At 40.8% G+C, this 6,943-nt stretch overlaps 1 pseudogene; it reads right to left on the reverse strand.

Moving 5' to 3' along the window:
• Positions 1 to 1,613: 1,613 nt before the first annotated feature.
• Positions 1,614 to 2,271, reverse strand: LOC147427003 (uncharacterized; annotated as a pseudogene).
• Between the last annotated feature and the right edge of the window lie 4,672 nt (positions 2,272 to 6,943).

Genomic DNA, 6,943 nt, shown 5'->3' on the forward strand with positions numbered 1-6,943 from the left:
GGGGGGGGGGGGGTGGCTCTTTGGGGGTGGGGAGAATGCACTCCTCATATTCACAATCTAACGGGTCAACATAGTCGTTGAGGGTAGCCAGAATAGAAAACCTATTGGGAGGGCGGGGAGGGGTCCAATACAACTTACGAATAGGTTAGGCTCAATCTGTTGATGTGTAATTCTGCTGACCAGCTGAGGGGGCTTGATCACCTAGTTGCGGGTTGGCCTGTGGTACAAGAGCAGTGGAAGAAGGAGCAAGCTCGGAGGAAGGGGTACAGACGGCATGGGAGGCTGCCGGGGGGGGGGACGGGTTCTTGATAGGGCAGCCACGAACGAAGTGGCCTTCTACCTCACAAAAGAAACATGCCCTAGGCAAATATTTGTACTCTAGATGTTGCTCAAAGCCTTGACCGTCATCAGTGCAGATGTCCATAGCTTTGGGTAAGGGGTAGGAAATGTCCATCTTGACCAGTACCTACGAGTGCCATGCAGGGTTGAACTCCTTTCTACGGCGCCCTCCAAGCACCTTGCCTAGTTGGGAGGCTATGGCACAGAGATGTTGATGATAGTTCAGAGAGAGATTGGGGAACTCAACCGAGACGGGATAGTTTCTCAAAGCAGAAATCTCTGGGTTAAAGCTCTTGTTCTAACGAAACAAGAGCATGGGGGAACTTCGGATCAACCAGGGGCCTACATTGACGATGTCCAGTGCCATGTCAGGGGTTTCAAAGACAAACAGGTAATGGTTCTTTGGTAGGGCTTGAATGATTTCAAGCTATACAGCACCTTGAGGGCCACACCGATTCTTGATCCAACCTTTCAGGGCTTCTACTAGTAGTCTGGGTCCTGCAAGAGCCCTACAACTGCTCTGCCCTCAAGATCTTTTTCAAGTTTATTGATTTGAGCAGAAGGGATACAAGGAACTTTGGACATATTTCTATATAGCAAAAAAAACATAATTAGTAGGCAACTTACTAGATTGATTACACATATCTAGTAAGAGTGAAAACTAGTAATAATGAGAATACTCCTATATGGTTGTAACATAATATTATAGCTATATGGGAGTTTTAAGTAACCATATAGCAAGATTTCTTACTAGTTTGACTCTGATTCTCCTAGATGGCTGTAGCCATAATATTATAGCTATATGGGAGTTTTAACTAACCATGTAGTAAGAAATTCTTCTTTCATCTACATGGTTGTAGCCACAAAATGCTATCTATGTAGTTGTATTATAATAATTCACATAAATAATCAATTTAACATAACATATACAAAATAGCACATACTTTTTGACTAAAAGAGATAAAGGTTAAATAGAAACTAAAAATGATCACTTTATAGATGTCTCTCAAAAATTCTTACAAAGTCCATCATACAACTATTAGTCTTTATCATTGGCTACTTCTACATCCTTTAAAGAAAGAGAGTCAATCTTTTCAAGTCTTACAATCATCATGCCTTGTAATAAAAGCCAGGCTACCAAGTCTTTACACATAGTAGAAGAGCCAGTTTCACACGTTTTTCTACAAAAAAGGAGTTCGATTTTTTTAAAGCCATGTAAGTAGGCTTCACAAGTGGATACACTTCTTCCACTCTTCTAACCCCAAACCATTTTATCAAAATGGTTTCTTGACCTTCTCTGGTGAGTTTGCGTGCCTATACAATAAACCACAATAAAGAGTTAAATTAGAGAATATGGTTGCAATCTTTTCAAGAGTAAGCATAAATATATTTGTAATATTGAAAACAAACCTGCACTTCCAAGGTAGCCTTCTCATTAGAAACAAAAACATCTTTCTCAACATCCTAAAAAGAGAGACAAGACACATTACTTTAGATTTATTACCATTGTATAAGTGTTTACAGCCATCAACAAAAAACAAAACAGCTACCTTTGACTTTTGAATCCTCTTAACTTTTGACCCTTCTTTTTTTTTTGAAGGAGTTCAGCAAGCTTAGTTGTAGCCTAAGACATAACCCAAGATTATTTCAATGACATTTATTTAACAAGTTTACAATTAGCATTATTTTAATAGTATAATTTGAATACCTTCCGTTTTTGAGTACTCTTTCTAGAATGCCCTTCATCGCACCCTTTAGATGCAATTTTTCAACTTTATTTAACTTATCCGATATCTACCAACACAAAAAACACAACTTGATTTTTTTTACATCTCTAAAAATGTTACACAATGGGGAAAAAAAACATGAACAAAATCTCATCGGCTTCTCGATTGAAGTTTCATGAGACTTATCACCAACAGACAAAGACATTGAATCCACATCTCGTAGTGCACTAGAAAAGATATTTTCTTTCATAAAATTTTGATACTCCTAAGCCAACATTTTCACATAAATAAATCATCATGTAGATATGAAATGAGAGAGAGCAAAAAAAGTAGTATAATCTTCATATGCCTCATATGCAGCCATATGATTTTGATCATTGTCCCAAGATATTTCTGGAATGTATACATCAGGTTCTTTCTGAATACATAAGACATACACAAAACTTTAAAAATTCTTAAAAGATCGGCATTACACTTGTATAAAGAATAGTATATATCAATTACCAGTGTGGATTCTGAGATGTCTTTATCGCCCTCCACCACATCTACAAAGTTCTCATCATAACTTTGCTTGGAAGCATCCTCTTCCTAATAAAAATTACTTAATAAGAAACTTAAGATCAAAACTCTTGAAAAGCATTCTATACTATTACCTTTGTTGATAATTCTGTCTCTTTCTCTAGATCATCATTGTCAAGCTCTTGAACATCATGAGTATCCTTAAAAATGTAACATAATTCAAGAATAAGATAAACATCTACATAGCATATGATTTGATAGCAAAACAAAAACATAATACAAAAAATTATACCATATGTTTGGTCCACTCTCTTTTGGACGCCAATGACTTTATACACCAATTGTCAATGTCAGACTCTTTCCACAAATAGTCCATACCATATACTTTCATTGGCTTTAGCTCACCCATCTTCTCTTGAATGATACTCAAAACCATATCTTTACCCTTGCTATTATGTCGCAAATCTACAATTGACCCTACCTTTTGCAAACCACCCTCGCACCATCCCATAATTTTCACAGCCAACACTCTATACTAGCCATGATCCTCTTTTTAAAGAAATTCTCTACCATACAACTTATTGTGCTCTTGATGTTTAGGTGGAGGAGCTCTAAATACTTGATCATATATGAATGGATCATATGGAAGAGAACTAGTTGAGTTATCAACAACCCTTTTGTTACCCAAAGAGTGATGTTCCCTCCAAGCGTCGAGTAGTTTCACAGTCTCCCCATGAGCAAGTGAAACTAGTTGCTGAAAAATTGACTGTGGAAGATCCATGCGAGCCCTACAAGAGTAGTCAACACATGTAGATAAGATAGACTCCAAAAAGTTTAAATTTTTGCCACTTGAGATATAAGTCGAACAATACAAAAAGTTAAGATGAGAATAAATCATAGAGAGAACAATGCTCAACCATATAATAAAATTTAAACCACAAAATCATTTAATTCTCTAATAGAAAAAGCCTAATGTGATCAAGTACTTTATAAATGTCCTTGACTTATGGACATCGCCACAAAATAGGGATCCATCGATCACTTTCTCCAAGATTTCTAACTTTTTTACGTTTTAGTACAATCCAATCTTTGATTAAAAGAACACAAGAATCCCAATCTCTCCATGTGCTTTCCTCCTCATAAACTTTCCATATATCAGGATCACTTGCATCAGATTTCAAAATAGCAAGCTTTGTGATTTTGTTGTCACATTGTACACATCTTACAACATCATGCTTGAATTGTATTGTACTAGTGTTTTCTAAACGCACTTTGACAATGTCATCTTGCTCCAACCACAAGGGTACATTCCCACAATTGCCTTCCATTAGTAGCTTAGCCCTCTGCTTTAGGTCCTTAAATTCATATGCAATCAATCTTTGGCTTTTCGGTAATGGCAATGGGATAAATTTATGAAGCAAAGAATAGATAGGCCGCACACAATCACTACAAGAGGTTGTGTGCTCTTGTGACGCTGTTAGCGACGGAAATACACTGGGTTTTTATAACCCCCGGCGTCGCTAAAACCGTCGCTACGAGCGTCGCTATAGGCGTCGCTATATGCGTCGCTAAAAGCGTCGCTATATAGCGACGCACATAGTGACCCTCATAGCGACGGTTATAGCGACGTTTACACAGAAGACTATAGCGACGCTCATAGCGACGCTACAGAGCCATAAATAGCGATGCTTATAGCGACGCCCGAGAGAATTTTTTTTTTGGTGGCAGGGCATTGAATGCCCTGCCACCCATCAACCATATTGTACTTGATTCACTTTTTAAAAAAAGTGCAAGGATAGATAATAGACCCAAAATAGTCACCCACAAGACCCATTGTTTGCAAAATTGACAATTGTACACATCATAGGCAAAATGAATTGATTGGCAAATGTAATAATGACAATTGTACAACATCATAGGCATAAAGAATTGATTGGCAAAAGGAACTGCGGTGACAAATGTAATAATATACATGGTTGAAAAAGACGTATAAAATCCGTGTCATGATACATAAGCTATGAGAAACCCTAAACTAATGCTATCTAGCTACGGCTAAACTGACGTCGTCTAGTCAGACGTCTCATCGCGTCCAAGCGGCGTATCTGTCAGATTCTGCAAAAAAAGACAATAAGACAGCTTTCAGTAAGTATAAACATATAACGACATTTATAAAACAATACAAAAAATAAAAAAGAGTAAACCCTAATACTAACCATTCCGCCGCGAGAACTGAGAATGTCCATCAGGGCGTTTAAGCCCTTCCTGCCTGCGTACTCGCGCTCGTACGGTGTGGGATCACGTCCTGTCATCGACCACTGTCAAAACATACAAAGATTTCTTTATGTTAGAATTAAAAAACTCATAAACCCTAAACTATGGAACATAAAGAGCAATGTGAAAACACTTACAAAATCGGCCTCAAATGATGCCCATCCACCGCTCCCCAAGTGGTGCGAGCTCCCTGCCTCTACTCGCGCTCTGGCTGCATCCTTTTGTTGCTTCCACTTGTCGGGATTCTCCCGCGCTGCTTTCTTCGCATTCTTCCAATCTTCTTTGGCCAGCCAATCTGGCCTGTTCCACCCATTCTTGATTGCTTTTTGCACTTCGGAACGCTTGTGTTTGCAGTATTCGCGCATTCGAATCTTCATCAGGTCTTCATTGAAGCGCTGATACCGTGTTGGAACGGGAAACTCATCATGAAGTATGCTGATGACTCTGTTTTTTAAATCACTTGGTACTTCACTCCATTTGTTTAGTATGTAGTGTCTAAACAGCTGAGAGCAAAGACCACGCATGCGCGAGATCACCTTCTTGCCGTCATCATCCATGATGATGCCGCCGCTGATGTCGACGGAGTAAGGCAAGCCCTCTGGCCGGTGACGCGTGAACCTGGGTGTCCCGGCAGGGGTCTCTAGCGGCGTGTCGATGGGGGTACGGACGTCAGGTGTCTCCACCGGCGTCTGGGCCCCGAAGCGAGGAGTGTTGAGTGGGGTGGCTCCTGGCAGAGTAGGTAGAGGTGTGTAGCTTCTAGGAACAGTCAGCCGTGCAAAACCTGGCGTAGATGGCGATGCTGTGGCTGGTGTGGGGGCGGGCAAAGAAGGGGAGGGTAAAGAGCCTCGTCGAACACGAGGCGGTGTGGAGGCATCGGTGGCGGAATCCCCACAACAACCGCCACCGCCACCGCCACCGCCACCACTAGAGCGCCGGTGTCTAGACGAGTGTGAAGCTCGTCTTGTCGACGCCGAAGCTTCGGAGCGCGCGGAATGCTCCGAAAGAGAGGGAGATGCGGATGGAGTAAGAACGCGCGATGATGCGCCAGAGCGATGACGCTCCACGTACCACTGTCTCTGCTGCGGTGACAAAGAAGAAAGAAACTCCTCATCATCCATACCTGCATTAAACACACGAATATTTAAACTTAATATTGAATGAATAGAGTAGACAATGACGCAAAGACCATTAAATACAATGACGTAATGACGCATATAAATACAATGACGCAATGAATTGAGTGATAGAAGAGGCAAGTCGAAAACTCAGAATTTTCAATCAAAAGATGTGAGCGCGAGTAGAAAAGAGCGTTATACACCATGGAAGGTACTTAGAGAGCCAGAGCTTTCACAACACGGAGCAAAATTGTTCAAATACAATATTTGTGGCTTTAAGAGATCTCTCTCTCATCCTCGCATAACTCAGCATAACTTCCTATATCTATATAGAGCTCTCCGTTTAAACACATATCCTCTATTTCATTTTGTAGCTCCTCTGCATGCACCCCATATAGAGTAGTAGCATCTTGATGCTCGTCTGGCACCACCGTAGCGGCTTCTGATTGAGCATCTTCTATGATCTCCTCCATTGATGTCGTTGTGATTGGCACATGGTAGCCTTCCTACGTCCTTGCACTACGAGGGGCTACCTCTATGACGTACCACCAGTTTGATGTAGACTTTGTAGGATGAAATATTACCTGCCAGAGCCACATAACTTACATGAGAGCTTTCAAGCACATAACTTGTAAAAGGGGGATGTTAACTATTTACATACTTACTTGTTCACAATGCTCGGGTAGTACGAAAGTGTCTCTTAGGTCAGTCCATTTCTTAGTAGAATCCACCTCAAGAAAACCAGACTCTCCTCTACGCACAGTAGCGTTGCGACCCTCCATGATTATCTTGAACCATTACACGTCGAACAAGTCGACAAAAAATCCTCTGTAATCGATCCTCAAAATCTCTTGCAGCGTGCCGAAGTAAGTGAGTTCCGCCACCACAGGATCTGCATCAGAGGAACGTCGTCGACTAGACTGTTCAAAGTTTGCCATGATTCCACAATCTTGAGTAAAACGCTTTTTGTCG

The sequence above is a fragment of the Adiantum capillus-veneris genome, chromosome 24 (genome assembly GCF_014529385.1).
Source record: "Adiantum capillus-veneris isolate H3 chromosome 24, ASM1452938v2, whole genome shotgun sequence".
Taxonomy (NCBI): domain Eukaryota; kingdom Viridiplantae; phylum Streptophyta; class Polypodiopsida; order Polypodiales; family Pteridaceae; genus Adiantum; species Adiantum capillus-veneris.